Genomic DNA, 25,523 nt, shown 5'->3' with positions numbered 1-25,523 from the left:
TTTAAAAAATAAGTGGAACAACAAATTGACATATTCTCTCTCTCTTTCTCTCTTTCTCTCCCTCTCTGCCCCCTCCTCTCCCCCCTTTCCCCTCTCCCCCTTCCCTCCCTCCCTCTCTCTCTCTGTAAAATCAATGAATAAAATTTTTTTAAAAAGATTCTGTTTTTATTAAAAGTGAGTGAGAGTGCTTGCCCCTGGGCTGCTATTTTACAGTCTAAGGATTGCATTATACGAAGGTGATATATTGTGATAATGGAAACTGTCCTATCAGGTATTTGCAAATAGCCCTAACCCTGAAAATAAAAATAATACCTCTAGAACTAATGGAAATCACTTCTACTTTCAGGTTATTGTCATATGTCATTATTTCCCTGTGTCGTAATCATATCTAATTGTGTGATCATTGCTTCTGATGAAAGTTTTTCAGAGAAAGACTAGTGGAAAATGTGTGTCTAGCAAATCATAGACTTTAGATTTGCTCATTATTTTTAGAACATGTTTTGCTTATAGTTAAAGTGCTATGATAATGTTTTGGCAATGTGTGATTCAAACTAAAATTAGCCAAAGCTAAGAGCATGAATTTGTATTGAAATAATTTTCCTTGGTGTTTCTTATAAAGCCTTTAGGGGAAAAAAGTTGGAGTGTTTATAACAATACCAGTCTGCCATTTGTCAAGTAATATCATGAATTAAAATGCCCAACATTCATGCGTCTTTCAAAATAGGTTTTTCTGTGATCATTTATTTTAGAGATGAGTACCACCGAATTGGGAGGTGGGTGGTGTGTGCTGTGTAGTTGCACTTTACTTCAGCATTGAAAACTCACTTGGTTATGTCACTCTCGTCCGCTCCGTCACACCCTCTCACAAAGAACCAGCGGAGGCTCCGAGAAGAGTGGGAAAGCAAATGCTGTTTTATTTCAGTCAGCTGCATTTGCCACCTGAGACATGTGACTGATATTCCTGGCAATGCAGCCATAAGGATAATCTGGTTTTAAAATTCTGTACCATAGTTTCTGAAGTTTTATGGTCCCTTCTTAGGAATTAAAGGAAAATACTAGTTTTATTTGTTGTGTGTGTAAATCAAGAAACATTTACAACTTTGAGTAGTTGTAGCATATTTTCTAATCCTCACTTAAGGGTCCGAGGCCAAGTGCCCCTCTTCTGGAATTTTAACCTCTGAGGTGTCTAGAGGGGCTCCAGGTGACCACATTCAGTTCTGTAGGAAAAGTCTACAGTCAGTCCCTGTGATCCTTGTGGTGAATTGTTACCTCTCAGATTTTGTCAGTAGGTTTTAGGCCACAGCTTAAAACAAAACAGATGTATTATTTGTTGTGATAAGACTAGATTGAGTTGCTATGAAAAAGTTAGGTTTGAAAATGTTTTTAAGATACTAGACTAATGAGTAAGCATTAGCCTAGTAGAGATCTAGTAGAAAATCCCATTTCTTGGTTTGTGGGTTTTACCCTAACCTGGTAGGAAAATCTGATAATGTCTGTTTCGAAGTTCTAGTGTTGATAGTGAAGAACCACTAAAGGGTGTTTTAAAAAGTACCCTGGCTGGTGTGGCTCAGTGGGTTGAGTGCTGGCCTGTGAACCAAAGGGTCTCTGGTTTGATCCCCAGTCAAGGCACGAGCCTGGATTGCTGGCCAGGTAAGTCCCCAGTTGGGGACATGTGAGAGGCAACCACACATTGATGTTTCTCTCCCTCTCTTTCTCCCTCCCTGCCCCTTCTCTAGAAATAAACAAATGAAATCTTAAAAAAAAAAAAGTGCACTAAAGTAAAGGCGTGCTCTAGTTATTTATACACTTCTGAATTCTGTGGCATACAGGTGTTTAACCTTGTCACTGCTGCTCATTAAGTTTTTATTTGAACTATTGAGATATGAGAATGATTCTGTTCTGGTTTCTTGGAATCAGGGTATCTTTAGTTTGGGGGTGACTGTCATCTCTGATCGCGACCTCGTCTTGTCTTAGTCCCAGTGTTGTGTTTTGTACAATGGTTATGCCTGTCCTACTCCGCAGGGTGGTTGTGAGGAGTCAGTGGATGCTGGGTGGAGAGTGCTCTGTAATTGCCGAAGTACTGGATGAAAGCAAGCTGTTTGTTCTCTGCATCGTTAAAGCTGTGGGTTCTAGCCAGAGTTCCTCACTAAAGCAGTGATTTTTCGTGTTTCACAGTTCAACCAGCACTTAGACTTTGACATGTCTAATCTAGTGAGAGTTCTAGTAACATGTTCAATTGATGCCGTTTAAGAAGAAATAGAAATACTTTTGCAAATTGTCATTGAGTCACAGTGTTGTCTGTGAAATGTAATAAAGTTGTCTCTTATAGGCATACCTTTCTTTGTCCATTGCTGCATTCCGTAAAACAAAATATCGTGGGTTTAATAAAGACTAACTATTTTCATAAGATACTCTTCTTTTGATGTTTTGAGGTAATTTCCCTCAAAAGTTACCCAAATGAGGAAAGAGCAGTGGTGTGCATAATCTTAATCTCCTGGTTTTCTTTGGGATGCACAGGAAATTTTTCCACCTTAGGAGGCCTAAGGAAGGGCTGTTAGCAGTTTCTTATCTGTTTTCTTACTCCATACCAGGTCTGCCAGGCACACCCACTTCCCTTTATCTGAGGGCCTCAGGCTTGGGCCTCACTTTTGACCTAACTAGGACATGGGTAGCAAAGTACCTGGTTATGTAGACATTTTGACCTAAGACCAGTGCTTAACTTTGTATGATTTCTTTGTCTTAATTTTTGCCCAGAGTTGTCTAGTTTGACCTTCCTGATTTGACTAAATATTCTGGATTTACCTGATACCCTTGACTTTTAAAACTTTGACTATATGCTTTGACTTTATAAAGTTCTAGAAATTTATATTCATTTCTCAAAAATGCTTGCAAAAGACTACTGGTAGAGAAGTAAATGGTACCCTTAAGCGTACAACTTACTGGTAGAAGTAAAAGTTAGTTTTAGAGAGTGACTTTTTTAAACCATGCCATTGATTATTGCAAGCATTGATACCTTAAAAATATTAAGATCTAATACCTTAAAAATATTTCAGATACAACTTTTCTCTAGGTGCTCAATCTAGTCTTATTACAGATATGCCATGTGGGGCTGCAGCTGGTCTAGCTGGAGGTAAAGATTTGAGATAAAGTCACTTAACCTAGAGGGAGTGTGTAGAGAGGAGGGAATGGGAGACCGGAAGTTGAGTTTAGGAAATAATTGAAAAATGGGAGAAAGAAGAGTCAAAGGAAGCTCTATTAGAGGTACAATAATTAGGAAAGTGCAATGATGATGAAAGAAAAAGCACAGAATTTTTAGGGGCAGGGATGTGAAAAGCTGCAGGGTTCAAAGAAAAGAAAATGCATGTTACTGAATCTACAAAGAAAGTCGTTGCTGAAAGTGCAGGAATACAGATCGTTGTGAGGGTGAAAGCCAAGTTAAGGCTGGGTCATGAAGGAATCCAGGCATCCTTTTCCCTGTACTTGCCATTTGTTTGGGAAGTGAGGTGTGATAGACAGACAGAAGGAGAGGATGGCTGATACAGACAACAGGGTCATAGGGTCCTTTGTTTTCTTTCCTGATGAGGGAGAGAATTGTGTATTTGAAGCCAGTGAGGAGGAGAAATTGATCTTGGAAAGGGATTTTTTTTAGCTTTAGTTTAAATTTAGAGATTATTACTTTAAAAAAATCATAGATTTGTCATGAGTTGTGAAGAGAGCTTAATGGGGGATGAATGCTTGGTGTGTACATTTTGATCTTACAGTCACTAGTTCAGATTGTATTGTACTTGGATGTTCTCGGGGTTTTTAATTGCCTACGCTATAATGTCCAACCGCTTCAGTCTGACTTTCAAAACAACCTGGCCTTGTAACCGTACTTCCCTAGATTTTCTTTAAAATATTTACTTCAGCCAAACTTGGTTAATCACTGTTTCCCTTTTTATTTAAGCTGACTCATATACCTTATGACACAAGGTATATGAATATACTCATATACCTGGTTGGCCTTTCTTCCAAGTCTCTCAGTGTGAAGCCTTGCCCATCTTTCAAGATTCACCTTCCATAACAGCATTCTGATTGGCCCGACAGGGGGAGAGCACTCTTCTGATAGTTCTTTCTCTAATCCCATCATATGGCAGCACGCACGGTTTTCTGATCTGGTATTGAATACATTTATGTGGCTGTCTTCCCACCTTTAACTCTGTAAGGATAGGGTCAGTCATTAATTTCATGGTGCAAGGACCTACACATAGTAGGTGCTCAGATTTTTAAAAAGTAATCAGTATTTTGGTTGTGATTTTCTAGATGTTGGATTTTAGAATAGATTATCTCTCTAAAAATATGCCAGGGCACATAGAGGAGAAAATGCTCGCCTAACATCTGTTTGTTCTTTGAAGAAAATACGATGTAAAATTGTTACCGTTAAGTTGGGTCAAGTGTTATGGCCCAATTTGCCTGATATCCTAATAGTTATACAGCATTTAGAGGAAGCAAGTGGCTCAGCCTGTAACTGCACGTCCAAGGGCACCATTTACAAAGGACCATAGGCCCTTTAGAGGAATCTTCACTTATCTCCAGCGTCCGTTTCCACCTTGACCTCCGTCTGACTGCTGCCGATGAGTGTACTTACACTTTATCTCCAGAACAAATGCTTGTTAAATATGTGACTTATTATTTTCTAAGTGGACAAGCTCTGCTTTTTTTTTTTTAATTATCAAAAAATGATTTTCTGGGAAAATTTCTGTACATACTCAAACGTAAATATTTTGCAGAAAACTTCCTTTGAGTTGTGAGCTATTGAACTATATGGAAGTTAGTTTCTGAGCAACGTGACGTTTTCTCTCGTTATTTCAGAAATTCATATTTGTATTTAAGCTTTTGTTTATAAAGTTAAATATTTTTTAAAAAACAAACTTGTTTTGACTTCATATTTTTCCTCTCTCTAAAAGACTTTTCTTTTTTTAACTTATTTCTTGTCTCTTTTGTAGTAATTATTCAAAAAGGAGCAACTAAAAAAGTTGGCCTAACGTGTGCTTGTTTGTTTGTTTACTTATTGTGCTCTCACCTGAGGACATGCTTTGATTTTAGAGAGGGGGGGAGAGACACAGACAGCCATCCGTATGTGAGAGAAACATCAAAATCTGTTGCCTCACATATGTCCTCCAACCCTGACCAGGGATCAAACCCCCAACCAGGCATGTGCCCTGACTGGGAATCAAACCTGCCAACTTTTGGTGCTGGGGATGACGCTTCAACCAACCGTGCCACCCTACCAGGGCTCTAATTTTTTACTGTATATATTTTTGACCACTACAAGTTTGTTTAACAAAAGTTCAATGTGAAGATGTACACAATTTGATTTTCCAAAAAAGATTTATTCACTTTTAGAGAGAGAGGATGGGAAGGAGAGAGAGAGGGAAAGAAACATCAGTGTGTGGCTGTGCCCCCCCAATCCCCCACCAGCGCCCTGACTGGGAATCGAACTAGAGACCCGTTGGTTCCCAGGTCTGTGCTCTGTTCACCGAGCTACACCAGCCAGAGCTACACAATTTGTTTTTTATGTTGTTAGTAAAACAGGTGCTGTGGCGAGGGGACATGTGGAAGCAGTTGATTTCTCAGGTGAACACAGTCATTCTTTACATTAGTTCCAAGGCTTCTAACATGAGGAACTATTTACTCATATTGCTACCATTCCAATATTCTGTTGCCCACTAGTTGCCATCTCTACACATTCATCTGTCATAAGATTCATAAAGGGATCAAATCCCCCGTATTCCTTGGATATGTCTGCCACCATTTAATTTCAACACTAGCTGCTTTGTTTTTATTCCTCACTCGAGAGTATGTTTATTAATTTTAGAGAAAGAGGTAGGGAGAGCCAGAGAAACATTGATCTGTTGTATCCCATACGTGGGTTGACCAGGGATTGAACCTGCAACCTAGGTATGTGCCCTGACCAGAAACCAAACCTGCAGCCTTTTGGTGTGCTGGGCAATGCTCCAACTAACTGAGCCACTTGGCCGTGGCTCAAGGATAACTTCTTGTCCATAAAATGTTTTACTCCGGCAGGTGAGGTTTGCCAATAGTGTCTACTCCGCAAGCTCAAAGGTACCTCCAAGCAGAACTCATTGCCTCTCTTATTCTCCTGCAGGAGACCCATAATGTTTTATATTTTTTTAAACAGCTTTTTTGAGATATAAATCACATACTTACACAGTTCCCTCAAAGTATACAATCCTGTATGGTTTTTAGTACATTCACAGAGTTTTGCCCCCATCACCACAATCAATTTTAGAACATTTTTATCCCCAAAGAAATTCTATACCTATTAGCAAATAATTACTCCTTTTCCCCCTTTTACTCCAACCCCTGGCAGCCACTAACATACTTTTGGGTTCTTCATCTATGTCCTATAATGGAATAACAATGTATGGTCTTTTGACTTCTTTCACTTCGGTGAATGACTTCAAGTTCATCTATGTTGTAGCGTGTATGAGTGTGCCGTCCCTTTTTACTGCTGAGTAATATTCCTCTGCATGGATAGACCACTCTGCATGTTTTCCATTCACCAAAGATCAATGGATGTTTGGGTTTTTATTTTGGGTCTATTATGACTAATGCTGCTGTTAACATACATGTACAAGTTTTTGTGCAGATGTGTGTTTTCATTTCTCTTGGAGTGAATTTGCTGGCACATGGGATTTCTCTGTGCTTAACATTTTGAAGAACTGCCAAACTGCCAAAACACTGTAACATGTTATATTTCTCCATTTGTCACTGTCCATGTTTTTTATTAAAGCCATCTTAGTGTGTGTGTTTTTTATATATATAATGCTTATATTTAAGGGTTTACAGAGAAAGAAGCATTGGTTTTAAATAGTGGGTTGGTTTGTAGGATCCTGGACCTCTGGACTGAGGATCCGACTCAGTTGGATGACTGAAGTTTCTGTTAGTTTTCGTGAGTGTTAGGGGCAGGGGAGGAAGGCGTCCTCCGTATCTCTTCTTTGCCAAGAAGGTGATCACTAGAGGAATTAGTTGTAAAGTGTGACCTTTTCTGGGGTAGTATTGTGTATAATAGAAATAGAATAAAAGGTACATATGAATTTAAAGTTTTGTAGTAGCCACGTTAAAAAGTAACAAGCAACATTTGAAATTAATTTTAAAATAGTTAGCCCGGCATATAAAAAACATTAATCATGTTATTGATTATATGCAATCAATACAAAAATTGCTAACACAGTATTTTATAATAGGTTTGTTTTTTTTACAAGACCAGTGCTCTAACCCCTGAGCTATGGAGCCAACTAGGTTTGGTGGTGTTGTTTTTTTTAAGTATTTTTGCCCTGGCTGGTGTGGCTCAGTAGAGTGCTCTTCTTTGAACCTAAGGGTCACTGGTTTGGTCCCCAGTCAGGGCACATGCCTGGGTTGTGGGCCAGGTCCCCGAAGGGGGGCATACAAGAGGCAACCACACTGATGTTTCTTTTCCTCTCTCCCCTCCTCCCCACTTCTCTAAAAATAATAAAATTAAAATTTAAAAAGAAATACTTTTTCTTTTAAGAAATTTATTGATTTTAGAGAAAGATGGGGGAAAGAGAAGGAAACATTGATTCAGTCAGTTGTTCCACTTGTTTATGTATTCATAATTTTTTGATTGATTCTTGTATGTGCCTTCAACTGGGATTTAACAACCTTGGCATATTCGGATGATGCCCTAACCAACCGAGCTGCCCAGCCAGGGCTACATTATTTTTTAAGGACAATGTCTTCTCAGTTTAGACTGGCCACGTTTGAAGAGCTCACTAGTTGTATGTGACCAGCAGCTCCCATATTGAATAACACCGTCCTGCAGGTCTAAGAGCTTCTGTTCTCATGTGTGTGTGATCTGTTTAGCTTTAGTAAGAACAGACAAGTGCTTGGTCCACCTGTTCTTTAAATTTTGTGTTGTTAACTGCCCTTTTAAAAAAAATGTAGAGGGGGTTCTTTAGAGGGGAACAGGGAAGCAAGCTCATTAACAGCTCAGATTTGTTGGTGATGAGTAGAGGTTAAGAGAAAAAAATTGGCCGTATTACTAAGTTCTATAGTCCTTAGCAGATGAAAGGAATCTGTTGGAACTGCTGTTGCTTGGCCCTTAATTCTGATTGTTCTGGATGTTTAGGGTCTGGGTTGGCCTGTACTTACCAGTTACATGCTACTTGTACTGTCTAACCACGTAGCTTACGTAGTCAGAATAAGGTTGCAGATTTGATCTGTCTAACGAACGAATGACTGTACCTGTTGGGCTTCACTGTGATAACAGGATCCTCTCTCTTCCCCGAGTTTACAGTGTTGTTAGAGGTGGCTGGCACTTCCTGCGTCAGATGCCAGCAAATGTAATTAAGAGAACTTTGAGAGGAAGATGTCAGTGGGCCATTGTATAGACGGTGTCCCAGTCAGTCATTTGATTTTTTATTTTAAAGATGTTTATTTATTTATTTTTAGAGAGAGGGGAAGGGAGAGAAACATCGGTGCACAGGAGGTAAATCAGTTGGTTGCTTCCTGTACACCTCCAACTGGGGACCTGGCCTGCAACCCAGGCATGTGCCCTGACTGGGAATCGAACTGGCGACCTTTTAGTTGCTGGCACTCCGTCCACTGAACTACACCAGCCAGTACTAGAGGGACTGAATTTGGTCAAAATGCCTTAATATTTAAGTACCTTTACTCACAGCTTACATTTTCTTTCTTTTTTTTAATAAATATTTTATTTATTTATCTTTAGAGGGGAAGGGAAAGAGAGAGAAAGAGAAACATCAATGTATGGTTGCTTCTTGTGCATCCCCTGCTGGGAACTGGCCCCTGCCGGGAATTGGCCTGCAACCCAGGAATGTGCCCTGACTGGGAATCGAACCTCGATCGTCTTGGTTTGCAGGCCGGTGCTCAATCCACTGAGCTACACCAGCCAGGGCCTATAGCTTACATTTTCTAATTTGCCTCAGTTCCCACCACTTTCTGTTGTTGTATGGTGAACTTCTACGTCACTAGTTTGTATTATTTACTGGGCCTCTGAAGGCAATTGAATTGTGGCCTCTGGTGTCTATTATCATTTCTAGGTCATTACTTCAAGGATGGGTTAGGGATAAGGAGAAAACTGACCAGTATCCCCATGATACTCGATATGGGGACCTGTGTATTTAGACACAAATTTCACCAGATTTGATCATTGCATTAAGTGTTACTGACTTTTGGATGCTCTTAATATGCTCACAAATGTTTCATCGACTATTGTTCTGGTTTTGTTTCCATTTATGATAACTCCACTGACATGCAGTTATCATAAATGGAATATTCATGTGCTTTTGGATGGGGGGGTCTATAAATGGTATTCTCTGACCAGGAGAACAAGGGTCGCTACTTAATTTACATAGTACATCCTACAGCATTCATCTTTGAACTCTTGGAATTTGTGATAGTGTGGACAGAGGGCTGATTTGCAAGTGAATTTGAATTTGAAGGCTATGTGAAATCCTTCAATTATGAAGTGAAAGAATATGGTAGTACTGTCTTTTGGGTCAACCGCTTATTTGCTGGCTATGTTGAGTTTTTGATGTACATTATGATTTTGATAATTTCCAAATAATCAACTTCATTTTTTCCCTTGGTTTCCATCTGTCCTACATCAGTAACTTCGTTTTGAAATGTGCTTGAAAGCCTTAACCTTACTAAGAGATACTCTATTCTGTCTTTTAGTTGTCGAGTTTGAAATGTTTTGAATTTTGGGAATGATAAAATACTAATTCAAGGGCTCTTCTGCCTGTTTTCAGCCGAGTGCACAGTCTGCAGTGACTGAGCGCCAGTGGGTTGGAGCGGTGGGGGCAGAGGTGGAAGGAAGCTTTACCTCTTCTTTGGTCCTATGAACTAAATAATTCCACTCCTTTGGTGGTAAAACCTACGTTAGAGTTCCTCTGGTGGCGAAAACAGAAGCCCTTAACTGATGCGAAGTTTTTTATAGTACCTGTTTATTCCACTTAGCGTGACTCTTCGCTTTACTGAAGAAATATTTGTGTCTGATTATGGGTGCTGCCTGAGACCCTGCTGGGAATGGTAAGTAGTTGTAGTGCTACCTAAAGGCAGGGTGTTGCCTTTCTAAAAGACAAAAAAAATCAGGATTCTGAAACATTTCTTGCCAAAAGATTATGGAACTTTAGTACATATTTTATTGGCACAATTTTGGAAAATGTAGATAAACACAAAAAGAAAAGAAAACCACTCAGAATCCCACCAACCCCCAGAAATCTTCATTAAATTTGCTGCATATCTTTCAGTTCTTTGAAAAATACATGTATACTTGTGATTGTTGGTTTATTTTTAAAGATTTTTATTTATTCATTTTAGAGAGAGGGGAAGGGAGGGAGAAAAAGAGGGCAACACCAATGTGTGGTTGCCTCTCATTGCCCCCTACTGGGGACCTGGCCCACAACCCAGGCATGTACCCTGACTGGGAATCGAACCGGCGACCCTTTGGCTCACAGGCTGGCACTCAATCCACTGAGCCAAACCAGCTGGGGCTGATTGTTGATTTTTTTTTAATTACACAAAAATTTGTTTGTTGAAAATCAGAAATCTTGAATAAGGAATAATTAAAAAATTATAATTCCCTAAAATTTAACTTACCTGGAAAATTCATGGTAACATTTTGTTATCCTCTTGGGAAGGATAGATATAGAAACTGCAGATCATCTTTTACATAAAAACAGAGTTTCATGCTGTGTCTTTATTTTTATGTGGTATTTAATATCTACAGAGAATATGTTCTGTGCGTGTAAGTCACGAACACACACTCATGGACTTCCCCAGTCGACTAAAGAGCTACAGGGTTTCCCGTCCCGGGGAAGCTCCCTGTGTGCTCCCTGCTTCCTGCTCGGCCTCTGTCCTCCCTCCCAGGGGGCACTGCCATTGTTCCCTTGCATTTAAAAAAACCAAGTTTACATTTACTACATGTTTTGTGTTTTACTGTACAGCATATTTTTTTAGTTTTGCTTTAATTTCTTTTTTGTTTTTTAGTTCTGCTTTAGTTTTTACAAAGTTGAGTGTTAATAAAGATGGTATATATTGTCTTTTATAATTGGCTCTTTTTCCGTCACTGTTGTTTCCAAGATTTGTCTCAGCTGTTTTACTCATTCCTGCTGTTGTATAATATCCCATCCTGTGAATGTATTTACTATAATTTATTTATACCGTTGATGGATATTTTGGTTTCCAATTTGGGGCTCTTTCAAAGAGCTCAGCTCTGCTGTGAACATTCTTGAGCATATTGCTGTGTTCATATTTAAGAGTTCCTAGGGTTTCTACCTAGGCCTGAATCTGTCCATCTCTTTTATTTTTTTTTTTTTTAATTTTTTTATTTAATTATTTTTCAAGTACAGTTTTCTGTCTATTACTCCCATCCCGTCCCACCCCCCATCCTCCCCCCTCCCTCCCATTTCCACCCTTCTCAGTTGTTGTCCATGTATCCTTTATATAGGTTCCTCTAAATCCCTCCCTTATTTCCCCTGAAATTCCCTCCCCTCTCCCCTCCGGTCACTGTCAGCCTGTTCTCTATTTCAGTGTCTTTGGTTATATTTTGCTTGCTTGTTTGCTTTGTTGTTTAGCTTCCTGTTAGAGGTGAGATCATATGGTATTTGTCCTTCAACACCTGGCTTATTTCACTCAGCATAATGCTTTCCAGTTCCATCCATGATGTTGCAAAAGGTAGGAGCTCCTTCTTTCTTTCTGCAGCATAAAATTCCATTGTGTATATGTACCATAGTTTTTTGATCCATTCATTTACTGACGGGCACCTAGGTTGCTTCCAACTCTTGGCTATTGTAAATTGTGCTGCTATGAACATTGGGGTGCATAGGTTCTTTGGTGTCCATCTCTTTTATTGTGAACACTTCCGTGTCATAAGAAATCCTTTTCCAGCCTGAGTCTTTAAAGGTATTCTCTGATTTTCTTCCCTCTAAATAGGAATGGTGGGTTAGGGTGAATACTTTGTCTCAAATACACAAGTTTTTAAATTTGGAACCTAGGTTAAATATGGAAGTTAGTCTAAATTAAGGTAGATTTAGATTAAAATATCACATCTAGAATGAAGTTTTCTGTATAGATGAAGTAGGAATCTAGCTATGCCCGTGTTTTTTATTGAATTAGTCTCTTCTTTCTTCAGTGATGTCTGATGTCACCTCTGAGACTCTTTCTGAGGTGTGTGCACACGAGCAAGTAACATTAAATGGTAAATAGTTCATTGTTACCTGCTTTTTCTATTAATATACAGAACTACATCAAAATATTAAATGTTAAAATATTAAATATATTTCCATACCATTGAGTATATCATAGATCAGTTTTTAGTGTTTTTAGCAGACCACTGTACTCAACCCCTCTTTGTTACATTGTGTTCTTTCCTGACTCCTCTCCAAGAAAACACACCCAGCTTTCTCTCTGTCCTTCTAGAAATGTAAGTGTGAAAGTACATGTTTTTATATAATCCTCTATTCTTTATTCTGGCGAAATACACAAAACAAAGATTTCCATTCAACCTTTTTTGTTTGTTTTTAAAAGACATTTTAATATATCTTGTTTAATCCATTCAATCATTTTTAAATGTACAGCTCGGTGGCATTAAGTACATTCATGTTGTTGTATAACAATCACCACCTTTCATTGTATACACAAGTGTTTAATTTTAATGAAGCCTCAGTTTATTTTTTTGTTCATCGTCTGTGCTTTTGGTGTCATATCCAAGAAGCACCATTGCCAAATGGAGGGTAACAGCTTTTACCTTACATTTTCTTCTGAGGGCTTCATAGTGTCTTTTGTTGTTGTTTTAAATCACAAGTTGCCAACAGCACTTCTGTCTTTTCAACATCTTGTTCTGCAGCTTCCTTAGCCTTTTTTGCCAAGATGCCAACGACCTGGGCATTGGTGTGGGCCATGGGAAGACTGGCCAACACCTTCAGGTTCTCCTCTGTGGTGACCCTAGCTTTCTCCTTCTTGTAGACGTCCCCTGTGGACATGACTGGTCCTGTCAGCTGGGTGGCCAACTTGAGTTCTGCAGCAGAGCTGTCTCCCTTCTTGGGGGCTGAGGGTCTCCTGGGGAAGAGGATGAGCTTGGAGCAGTACTCCTTCATCTGCTGCCCATTGCCCTGCGGGGCCTCGGTGGACTTGTTCTGCCTCTGAGGATCCTCTGAGATCCCAGTGGTCCCCTCTGGTGGATGGTGCAACCCCTTCTGGCTTTGGTGTGGTAGGTACCTCCCCGTGGGGGTGTCTCACTATGGTCTGGATGGGTCTGGCGTGCTGGGCCTTGCTTGTGCAGATCTTCCACCCAGGCTCGTGAAACCACGTGGCAGTGCCCCACTGCCAGGCCTTGTGGAATTGGGGCTTTAGGATCGTGCCATTTTGGCTGGGCACCATGGTTGCTGCCTACGGGCCTTCTCTGAAGGAGAACTGCCACCAGAAAACAGCTTTATAGCTTCAACTCTTAATGTTTATGACTTTGATCTGTTAAGTCCATTTTTTAAAATGTGTCAACCTCATTCTTTTGTGTGATCTCTTTTTAGTTGAATGATTACCTAGAGTCTAGTATACAAACTATGGTCCTGTATCTTGCTTTTCTCACTAAATAATGTACCTTGATACTACTAACTTACTTCCTTTTCATTTTATCATCCAGTATTCAGTCCAAAGGTATGAGCTTTTGAGTGTGGCTACCTTAGCGAACAGTTAAATTAAAAGACATTCACACAGGAATAGTAATCCCAGGAATGAAAACGGAACTGATACTGATCCAAGATTATATAGTTAACAAGTGGCAGAGTTAGAATTTGGACACAGGTATTTTTGAGTCCAAAGAGGGCTCTTTGCCATTAATAGTTCTCTGAGAATAAATGGAACCTTCAATCAAGAAAACTTGAGAAAAGCTGCATATTAAATCCCTCTCTTGGAAATTCATAGCTTGAATTAGCATATTATGAGCTCTGAGAAGTCAAGCATTAAAAAAGAAACCTGTTTAATTTTCTTTAAATGTTAAGACACTACTTGTTCAAAGGAAGCGTCTGCTTGGCATCTTTAACAATACCTGGAGCAGTTCTCGTGTGACACTCTTTGGGGAAGTGCCACTCAGGGTTCTTTCTTACATCAAATCTCAAGCAGCCTAACTTGGTAAAGAAAGGAAGCAGCCTATAAAAGTACCCAACAGACCAGGCATGTAGCTTTTTGGACGTGAGGGTCAGCTTGTACCCTGAAGTTTACTTTGAGGTGATTCAAAAGGAAGCTGCTTTTCCAGAGGGGAGTTGTATGTGACTACATTCACTTCGTCTACAGGACAATCTTCTCTCTGGAGAAACCGAAAGTTGAAAATTTCAAGGAGGATGGAAACTGACGAATGCTACTGAGAATTCAAGTTAAATAAGAACAACAAGAACATTGACTTTGAGAGTCACTCGTGATCTGTACAAGAGCATTCTCAGTGCAGTAGATGTGAATGGGCCAAGGAGAGAAGTGAGGAAGGAGATAGGGGTTATAGACAACTCTGAAATCCCAAGGGATCATGTCAAGACTAGGTGTAGTAGGTAGCTGTGTTCTAAGAGAGAACAGGCCAATAAACATATACTTTGTTCCTAATGCATGTCTCAAGAAATGTCACTATATAGTTTATGTATGTGTGTCTCCCACCTGTACACCCAGGTGGGCATTGGGAGGACTGTGATCCATTCCTGCGTGAATGCCAGCGAATGGTGTCCTGCCTGTAGCTGTAGTCCTGAGGATGGTTGAAGCTGTAACTTAATATATTTCAAGCTGGAAATAGTGCAAAACTCATAGTTGAAGGTGTGTATGTGTGCGTTACTGCCTCCTGCGGTTTCCAAATAATTGATCAGTAGGTCTTTTTCTTCTGTATTTTAAAAAATGCCTTCTTGGTGCTTTTCCACTATTTCTGTTTTAGAGCTCTGTCTTTAACGTTGTGTTTTTCCCTTTTCTCTATTTTTGAAAAGTAATTTATTCCGAAACATTTTTATAGGAGCATCTTACAAGCTCTCAGTATGCTTCCTCTCTGCCCTCCGTAACTTCTTGGTGTGTAGTATAATGTTCTGCCATTATCTTAAGTTGCGGACAAGAGTTTCTTACATTTGTTTGTAGATGTTTTTTTGTGGTGTCTTGTTGGCACTGTTACTTTTATCAATCATGTGGATCCTAAGGGAACTTTTATGGCTCTTTTCTCTTTCTTACGCTACCTAAAAATATCAACTTCCAGTGTGTGCTTCTCACCCATCATTTCAAAAATTGGGCATTTCTTTTCTTTTTGCCCTCACAGTTTACAGCTGTGCTTTATTTTCTACCTGTACTGCTGGAGTCTACCAGAGGAGATGCAGACATCCTGTGTTGGTGAACAGAATTAATGCAGCCTGCAGATCCTTAGATTTACAACTGATATTATAGTACTGGGGCATGATAGAAGCCTAGGACATCATAATTGTCGTATTTTGCCTGAAATGTCTAGTAGTACAGGTGCATATTTAAATGTGCAAGCCAAAATAGTTCTGTGATTCAGACTGTTGATTAGTAATAAAAGCAGAAGGTATATTGATGTGTATTTTGCTTTGAATAAAGAAGTCGTAATTGCTAGGTAGTCGTATAGTAAGACTGACCAAAGGAAATTCAGTAATCACTGGTGTCTGGCCTTTCATTTTCCAGACTCGGAAGCTGAATAGATTTAGATAACAAGGGATACTTGCTTTTGTAACATTGGATTAATTGTATAAAGTACAGACTGGGACTTGGCCAGTTAACACAATTTGTTTTATATATCAGAACTTCTGATTTATACAGTCAAGTCATTTATTTCTGATTTAGTACTTCTCAATTATTTTGGTCAGAGTCCCACTGTGTTTTTGTTTTCTGTTATTTTTAATTTTTAATTACAGTTTGCATACATATTATATTAGTTTCAGGTCTATAACAAAGTGGTTAGACATCTATGTAACTTGCAAAGGGATTCCCCCGATAAATCTGGTACCCCCCTGGCACCACACAGTGATTACAGCAGTATTGACTACGTTCCCTGCATTGTGCGTTACATCCCCGTGAGTGTTCTCTAACTACCGATTTATACTCAGTCCCTTCATCTTGTCCACCCAGTCCCCCAAACGGTCAAGATGTCCTCTGTGTCTAGGGGTCTGTTTCTGTTCTGCTTGTCCATTCATTTTGTTTCTTAGATTCCACATATAAGTGAAATCATATGCAGTTATCTTTCTCTGACTTATTTCATTTAGCATATAATACCTCTAGGTCCACCTGTGTTGCAGATGGCAAGACTCCATTCTTTAGTGTGTGTGAATAATATTCCATTGTATGCATACAACACTTCTGTACCAGTTCTTCCCTTGTTAGACACGTGGGTTGCTTCCATAGCTGGGCTCTTGTAAGTAATGCTGCAGTGGACATAATGGATGTATATACTTTTTTAAACTAGTTTTTTTAAAAGATTTTATTTATTTACTTTAGAGGGGAAGGGAAGGAGAGAGGGAGAGAAATATGAATGTATGGTTGCCTCTCCTGCGTCCCCTGCTGGGAACTGGCCTGCAACCCAGGCATGTGCCCTGACTGGGAATCGAACCACGATCCTTTGCTTCGCAGGCCTCTGCTCAGTCCACTGAGCTACACCAGCCAGGGGCTTGGATGTATATACTTTTTGATTTAGTGTTTTGGGTTTCTTCACATAAATACCCAGAAGTGGAATCGCTGGGTCCTTCTTTGTCTCTTGTATAGCCTTTGTTTCAAAGTCTGTTTTGTCTGGTACATTATTGCTGCCCCAGTTTTTCTTTTTTGCCCCACAAAATATCCTTGTCCATCCCTTCCAGTTTGTGTGTGTCTTTTGATCTGAAGTGGGTCTTATGTAGACAACCTGGGGAAGGGTCTTGTTTTGTTATTCTGTCGGGCACTGAACGCCTTTTTTAAAAGATTCTATTTATTTCTTTTTAGAGAGATGTGGGGGGAGAAGGAGAGGGACACATCAATGTGTGGTTGCCTGTTGGATGCCCCCTACTGGGGGCCTGGCCTGCAACCCAGGCATGTGCCCTGCCTGGGAATTGAACCTGAGACCCTTTGGTTCGCAGGCCGACGACATTCAGTCCACTGAGCCACACCAGCCAGGGCTCGGAATGTATCAGATATATCTACATACTGGGGGGGGGGAACTGTTCAGCCATGATACTAGCAATGCTATACTCTTTTCCAGTTTTGAATATTGAAAGAGAAAAACTTACATTTAGGTGAGTTGAGGAAATCTCATGAAGGTTTTTGAGTCAGTCAGATTTCTTGGAATGGTGGCTAGGTACTTTGGTAAGGTAATGCCTTTAATTCTAATATCACATTTGCTCTTGGATCACACTAAAAATTTTATTAGTTGAATGTTTGGATGCAAATGACAGAACATAAAGCCCAGTGGTTTAAGTATTCATAATAATGAGGCGTTTTTAGGACTGGAAAGTACAAGTTCACTGATGGCATAAACAGAAGTCCCAGTCAGATGCTACTGGTCCTGAGTGGTTTGCCTTGGGTCGCGTGCTCATCTCTGGTCAGGATTCGAGATATTCCCAGCTAGAGCTGGGAGTAGGTCCGGTCCAAGTCGGGGTTCTGCCAGCACAGGAAGGAAGCGTGCATGTCGAAGAGCTATCCAGCCAGGGTCCACAGCAGGGTCGCGTGTGTCTTTCTGTAGTGCTGTTGGGAGAAAGTACGTGTGCGTGTGTGCACTGCCCTGGAGTCTGTACCTGATAACCTGCCGAATTCAGAAAGCCTGTTGTTTTTCCTCCTCATAATCTTCTGGGGATTAATTAAATGTCACACTCCTTAGTATACTGCCTAAATATTTGTCACTCAAACCAAATTTTAGGTACTTGGTGCTTGCTTCTTCGTAAGATACACTAACTAGCTCCTGTTTTTATGAACATTATCATAAGTACTAACTTCAGATGTATAAAATAGGAATAGCAATAATGATAACTTTGTCACAGGTTATTTTGAGTATTAGCTAATTTGCTTAAAGCACGTAGCACAGCACTGTACATGTATGAACTGGTCTGTTAAACTGAGAGGCTTTAGAACTACTTTCAGAAATTTACGGTTTGAGATTTCAGAAGGTTGGTGGTATGAGGGCAAGTGCTGCTGGGGGTTTGTGTTTGGTCTGTGCCGAGGTAGTTTCCTAGGAATTAGACCAGCCCTGAAAGGTGGTTTCCGCTGAGAATTCTGGTCTCTGGGTGACAGTACCACAGTAGGAAACAGGACTGGCTCTCCCTTCAGAGGAAGAAGCTTTCAGTGGGAATCCACAGTAGCTTCCTCAGCTTTAAGCTCTCAGCTTTTAGGAAAATGAAACCAGAGATGAAATGCTGAGTGTGGGAACATACCTCTTTTTTTTAATAAAGATTTTATGTATTTTTAAAAAAATTTTACTGTTACTCTGTTACATTGTCCCAATTTTTCCCCCTTTGCCCTCCTCCGCCCAGCCCGACCCATGGTGTCTGATAGCAGTGTGGGGCCTGACTGTGCACCTCCTATTTTCACTGTCAAAGGATGGAGCCGTGCCAGCGTGGAGTCCAGGCTCTGTGAGATGGGAGGGCTTTTAACGTCAAGACAGCAGAGCATCTCAGTTCTGTGTTTGGGGACGCGGAGTGCCAGGATGTTGCTGAGTGCTGGTGCTTTGGGGCGGGTTGATGAGGTGAGCATGCCTCTGTGTGGTGGTGGTCTGTGTTCAGAGGACTCTGCCTTGGGTGTGACACCCACTGCCTCTGCTGCATATGTGAGGTACCTGAGTTGGGATTTTGGTGCCCCATCGGGTGCCCACCACTGTTAGCAGGCTAGGTGGTCAGTCAGCATTTATCCTATTCATAGAAATTTTGATTCTTGTCCCTCCTTCATTTGCTTTGCCCAGTGTGTCATGAGTTCTCATTGTTTTTTCTTTCAAAATGTAGTTAATAACTGTATTAACACCTCTGTTTCCATTTCCGATTAGCCCAGGCTTTGTTGCCTCGTGCCTGTGGGAATACCGTCTGGTCTCCACGAGTCCTGTCTCTTCTGCACCTTCCATGTACACAGAGTAGTTTTTACCTGATTGCTTTACTCCATGAATGAAAGTAGTGATTCTAAATGAGGTTGAAACTCCAGACAAATCCTACAGACAAACCTAGGATCTGGGTCCACCGTATTTTAACCTGCTCACTAAACAACATAATCTTTCAGTTACTCTCTGTCTAGTTCTGTTGAAACAAGAGAGCCCTGGTTCTACTGATACTATTCTATGTACCTGTGCGCTCTTTTCAGAAGGTTAAGACTGTGACTTATATTCCTCTTGGATTTTTCTCCCCTTCATACTCTTTTTCCCTCTCCACAAACCAAACTCCTTTAAGATCCTCAATAAATAGATGTTTTAATATTTTATAACCCTCAAAATATTACTCTTGAATATTTCAGGTCTTTTTATAGCAAATTAGTTCACTGAATTGGGGACTTTTCTGACAACTTCCTTTTCAGCGTATTACAATCTTTTTTCAACCTAAATAAGTAATTGGCTTGATTATAGTATAAATTATCCATTGTTACTTTAATAAGACTTTATTATTTTGGACTTAACAAGTGAAAAATTTGTGAAAAAAATATTTTTAATCACATTGCTCTTGAGCTTTGGCCTGTCTTTTTAAAAATGAGTTTATTTAAGTCCTGACCAGTGTGGCTCAGTCGGTTGGATGTCATTCCATAAAGTGAAAGGTTGTTGGTTCGATTCTCGGTCAGGACAAATGCCTGGTTTGCAGGTTCAGTTCCCAGTCGAGGCGTGTACAGGAGCAAACTGATCCATGCTTCTCTCCCTCTCTTTCTCCCTCCCTCCCCCTCTCTAAAATCAATACGCATGTCCTCTGGTGAGGAGAAAAAACAGGAAAGGTTACTAAAATCCCGTCTCTTTGCCACCTGCTCATTTGTGGAAGGCTGATCCTTCCCCCTTTCCCTATTGAGTTCAACCAGAACAATGTAGGGCAGCAGACTGAACGCAGAAGCAGATAATGAGAATTGCGCTATATTCTATTTCAGCCAGAAGTTAAAGAGGTTTACAAAAAGTAAAGGAACACTCCTCATCTCTCTAAGTTATTTTGTGTTTTGGAAAATAAATACTTTCTTTTTAAATTGTTATTTATGTTCACATGCAATGGTTTTATTATGTTTAAGTGACTTTGTGGATACTTTTATTTCTAATAAGATAAATATCATACCTCTGACCCAAAGGAACAAAAGCTCTTAGAGGTCTTCTATTTTAAGGGTGTAAGTGGTCTCAAGACCAAAAAGTTTACAAAGGGCCGGTCTAAGGCAATGTCTGCAGAGTTAGAATAGCAGTTGCTTGGTTCGTGGGGTGGACAAGAATGCCGTCATTGTATAGCTGGAAGGCTGACACATAGAACACGTTAGAGAACAGTACTCTCTGTGTCTCGGTTTGGCATGATTTTTAGCGGGGTATGTGTTATAAGCACTTGCTGGTAAAGCAGCTAGAAATAGACATGTGATTTTAGAGCAGTGACTAAAATCCAGTATGGTTCTAAGAATCTTAGGGTGTAGAATCAATAATGTATATGTGAGAAATTTCTGGTAGCTTTGTCTCAGGTTGGCCAAAAAGTTCATTTGTTTTTTACTACTAAGATGGCTCTAGTAGTGCTTAGTTGTCTTTAATGTCATTCGAAACCATTTTGTTAGATCGTATTGTGACAGCTGTCTTACCAGTGTGTATTAAAAAGAACACATCGAAATTGGTGAACTTTGGTGCGGCCATTTTAATATTGAAGATAGAAGAAAATATGCAACATTTTGGTATATTATGCTTTTATGATTTCAAGAAAGGTAAAAAATGCAACTTCCCCAATCTGGCAAAGGAAACAGCTTCCGGAAAGTCCAAGAAGCTCAGAGAGTCCCAAAGAAGTTGGACCCAAGGAGGAACATACCAAGGCACATCATAATTACATTAGCTAAGATTAAAATGAAGGAGAGAATCCTAGAACCAGCAAGAGATAAGGGGACAGTCACCTACAAAGGACTTTGCATCAGACTGTTAGCTGATTTCTCAGAATAGACCTTATAGGCAAGAAGGGGCTGGAAAGAAGTATTCCAAGTCATGAAAGGCAAGGACCTGCATCCAAGATTGCTCTATCCAGCAAAGCTATCATTTAGAATGGAAGGACAGATAAAGTGCTTCTCATATAAGGTCAAGTTCAAGGAGTTCATCATCACCAAGCCCTTATTTTATGAAATGTTAAAAGGACTTAGAAAAGGAAGATAAAAAACATGCATAGTAAAATGACAGCAAATTCAAGATTATTAACAACCACACCTAAAACAAAAACAAACTAAGCAAACAACTAGAACAGGAACAGAACCACAGAAATGGAGATCACATGGAGGGATAGCAACAGGGGAGTGGGGGGAGGAGAGGAGGGGAAAAGGTACAGAGAATAAGTAGCATAGATGGTAGGTAGAAAATAGACAGTGGGAGGGCAAGAATAGTATGGGAAGTGTAAAAGCTAAAGAACTTAAGACACATGGACATGAACTAAAGGGGGCATGTGGGTGGGAGGGGGTGTGCAGAGTGGAGGGGAACGAAGGGGGGAAATGGGACAACTGTAATAGCATAATCAATAAAATATATTTTTAAAAGTAAAAAAGTAAAAATGCAACTGAAATGCAAAAAAAGATTTGTGCAGTGTACGAAGAAGATGCTGTGACTGACTAAATGTGTCAAAAGTTGTTTGTGAAGTTTCATGCTGGAGATTTCTCTCTGGACAATGGTCCATGGTTGGGTTCACCAGCACCCGAAGTTGGTAGTGATCAGTCAGGACATTGAAGACAGTATTATGCCACGGGGGAGAGAACCAACATACTCCAAAGGATCCAAATTAATAAAATTATTGGTGAAAAAGAAACATGTATCTTTTATGGAAAAAAACTAAACAGACTGTTTGGCCAGCACAGCAGTTAAAGAATGAGTGCTTTTTGTAGTGACCACATATGGTATTTCAGTCGAAGTGGTGGCCTGTGCTCATATATCACTAGTAAAGTCTTTAAGTCTGTTTTAGTACATTTGGCTAACCTGATTTTGGTATGGTCTCAAATGCATGTATTTCGTTTCTTTCTGCCTTTTAGTGAGAGTTCCTTTACTTCAGAGCGTAGTGTCGTTCTCTTTTTACTGTGCACTTAGAATGTCTGGACACACACACCTCAGTAAGAGAGCCCGAGAGAAGACACATTTCTGGTGATGGTTTGCTTCAGGTGTGTAGGATAGGGTGGAGGCTGTGAAATAAATCAGATCTAGGCTTTGATCTTCTAAAACCGGCCAGACTATCCACTCACTCTCTTTTTTGGAATACCTTTCCCTTCCTGCCTACCTTCTAGTGTTACCCCAGAGCCCAGACCCCAATCTGTAGTAAAATGCTAGGATCTCTGTGTACTTCCAGAATGTTGGTGAATCTTCGATTCTTTGTGTGGGCAAACGGAAGTATAGAGAGAGGCATGGGCCAGGCCTTCTTCTTCACCGTCATTATTAGCAGTGAAAACCTTCAGACATTTTTGAAACAGCTGAATGCGTATTATTTAACACAACTGATGTGAGAGAGAACTAGTGTTTCTGAGTGCATCCTAGGCTTATCATCGGCTTACAGTGGATAGTTCCTTCTGTTTCCAGGGCTTTTTAAAGACTTAGTAGTGAAGTATGTGTACTTATACTTTAGCTTGACACAGGTAGCCTCCAATGAAATCTACTTAAGTGATTCGTAAAATATAAGGCATCTAGGCCAGTAAGTCCCTAAACTTAGAGAATTTTAAGTGGCAGAAAGTTCCCTGGTAAATTTTTCTCAAAGAAAAACTACATTGTAAAGTTGTTTTAGGATAGCAAAATATTCTAACCCATTTGATGTTAGTAACAAAATGTACTAATAAGTTCACATTTGTTAAGCAGATGTTCTTTTCCAAAAATGATTTTATACACACTTCAGATGTAATATTATGTACAGCGTCAGCATTTTTATAATCCCTGTTGGCTAGAATGGTTGTCAGAGTGCGTCAGCCAAAGCACAAGGTGCAGTTCTTTCTAACGTTATTTTCACAGGGGCTTTGAATGCTCAATGGCGTGAGACGCACGCCATCTTGACCTGTGGGATTCCATGGCTTGCCTTTGATAAAAAGACAATAAAAAGGTTCCTGTCCTCTCTAAATCCATTTATTTCTATTGAAGTTAGACACCAACAATCTACCCTCTTAATTCAGAAGGTTAAGTTCAGTGAAAAAGTGTGGAACATTGGTAGATACTGCTATTATTAATACAGACATGAGAATGACTAGTTTTGTTCATGGAACCTAAAAGATCTCTTAATATATTAAAAAAATGCATTCTTATATTGTCAAGTCTTCCATGTCTTAATTTTTTTTTAATTAAATTTATTTGAAGGAGGGGAAGGGAGGGAGAAAGAGAGGGAGAGAAACATCAAAGTGTTGTTGCCTCTTACACACCCGCTACTGGGGACCTGGCCCACAAACCAGGCATGTGCCCTAGATTGGGATTCGAACTGGCAACACTTTGGTTCACAGGTTAGTAGTACTCAATCCACTGGGCCACACTGGCCAGGGCTCATGTCTTAATTTTATAGCAAAAGGCCAATAAGGTAAGGCAGTAGAAAAAAAATTGCTCCTGATACATAGTTAAGTTTTTAAAAAGAGCAAGTTGTAGAAGAACAGGCGTGTTTGCATTTTTCCTGTGTGCATTCTATACACACAGCTCGTGTGGTAGGTGCACGTGCCTGGTTGTAAACAGCGCCTGCAGGTAGGAAGGGGCAGTGCGGAGAGAGGCGGCACCTGGACTTTCGCTTTACGTAGTTACTGTTGTTTGAATTTTTACAATGCACATAATTACTTCTGGGATTTTAAAAAAATGAAAATTGATAGTGACTTAAAATTAATTTCAGTCCATGTTCTGTATTTTCTAGGAAGTTTTTTTAAGAGGCTTTTTTGTAAAACTTCTGTAATGCTAGTTAGAATTGAAAATATATGGACATCGAAATAATACCATGAAATAAGTTCTAACTTCTAATTATGTGATATTTCATACAGTTTACATTAGGAGTCAGTTTTAACCTGATTTTCTTATATGGACTTTCTTGAAAAATAAAAACAAAAGCACCTGTTTAGTCTAGAAGAAACTGTTAAACATTAGAGCGGTTTCTTCTGAAACGGTGCATTTAGTTCTGCAGGGGGTAGCATGCTTACTGCCAGGATATGGCGATAAGACCTGGTAGCCCTGATCAGCCTCTTCGTCAGGTGTTTTGCACACAGTCGCGCCCCCTCACCTTCAAAAACAAACTGAAGGAAGTCAGTGACTACAAGACGGACTGCCATAGAGACCAACATGCACAGAGGATCTGCGAGGGAGGGCCAGCGGGTTTCACAAAAAAATTTTTCCCAGACTTTCAGAAGTGTTAAGCTGCAAGTCTCCAGAGTCTCTTCAGTGAAGAATAAACACTAGTGTTAGACCTTAGACACCGAATTTGGGGAGGTAATAGCACTGTATGTCAGAATACAGAGGGCACAGAAAAGCCAGGGCATTCGAGTAAAACGCCAGCCGGAGTTCCCGGCCTGGGGGAGGGGGGGGGGGAGGCACACGATGCTTGTTTTTATAGCTCTGGAGTCTGGGACAAAATTTTAATTGCTTTTCAAAATGCCTACTAGCCCTTAATCATGTGAAAAGCTGCTCAATCTTTAATTAACTTAATTTTTAAATTACATCAGAAAATTAATGCAAATGAAAATCATACCGAGATACTGATTTTCATCTGTCACATGGGTAAAAATTCACAAGTTGGACAGTGCTCACAGTTGACGAGACTTGGGGAAACTAGAACTCTGGCCCACTGCTCGTGAGAGTGGGAAAGGGTTTAACCTCCGCGGTGGTTGGGCCGCATCCGTCCAGTTGCTAGTGCAGTTTCTCCTCAGTCCAGCAATGCCAATTTTAGGGAGCTTAATTCTACAAAGATACGTAATCTCATGTGTGCAGTGCAGGCACGTTTACAAGTCTCTTTATTACAAAATTGATTGTTACAGAGTTTCTGGAAACAGCCACAGTGTCCATCTAAGAGATCTGTTTTTAAAAAAAACAACATGGTGTACCCACACAATGGAATATTATGCAAATGTTTAAAGAAAGAAGTTTTTCCACGTACTGATACTGATACAGGAAGGTGTCTAGGCTGTACTGTGAAAGGCAGGGTTGGGGAGTACAGAGCTGAGTACTTCATACTCTGCCTTTCGTAGTGAGAACGGTGAGGAGTCATCTACTTACACCCTTACTCCAGAGGCTCTACAGACACTGAGAGAATTGGTTCTCTAGATTGGGTGGGCGCGCGGTGAGAGTTCTCAGTGTGTATCTTTTAATGTACTTTGGATTTTTGTGCCATGGGGCTATATGACCTCCCCCTAATTTTTTTAATCCTCATTGA

General features: G+C 40.1%; 1 protein-coding gene and 2 pseudogenes across 1 annotated transcript in view; 1 reads left to right on the top strand and 2 right to left on the bottom strand.

Annotated features, from left to right (window-relative positions):
• The window catches only part of SPPL3 (signal peptide peptidase like 3), a 71,508-nt gene that overhangs the window by 5,103 nt on the left and 40,882 nt on the right, over positions 1 to 25,523 (top strand). The gene's annotated exons all lie outside the window — the stretch shown is intronic.
• On the bottom strand, positions 5,547 to 10,660 carry LOC118991322 (small nuclear ribonucleoprotein G-like; annotated as a pseudogene).
• On the bottom strand, positions 12,842 to 13,428 carry LOC118991190 (60S ribosomal protein L13-like; annotated as a pseudogene).

The sequence above is a fragment of the Sturnira hondurensis genome, unplaced genomic scaffold (genome assembly GCF_014824575.4).
Source record: "Sturnira hondurensis isolate 20B ecotype Veracruz unplaced genomic scaffold, ASM1482457v3 Scaffold0007406, whole genome shotgun sequence".
Lineage (NCBI taxonomy): Eukaryota > Metazoa > Chordata > Mammalia > Chiroptera > Phyllostomidae > Sturnira > Sturnira hondurensis.
Note: the sequence above shows the minus strand (reverse complement) of the source record. Positions and strands in the feature narration are given on the sequence as shown.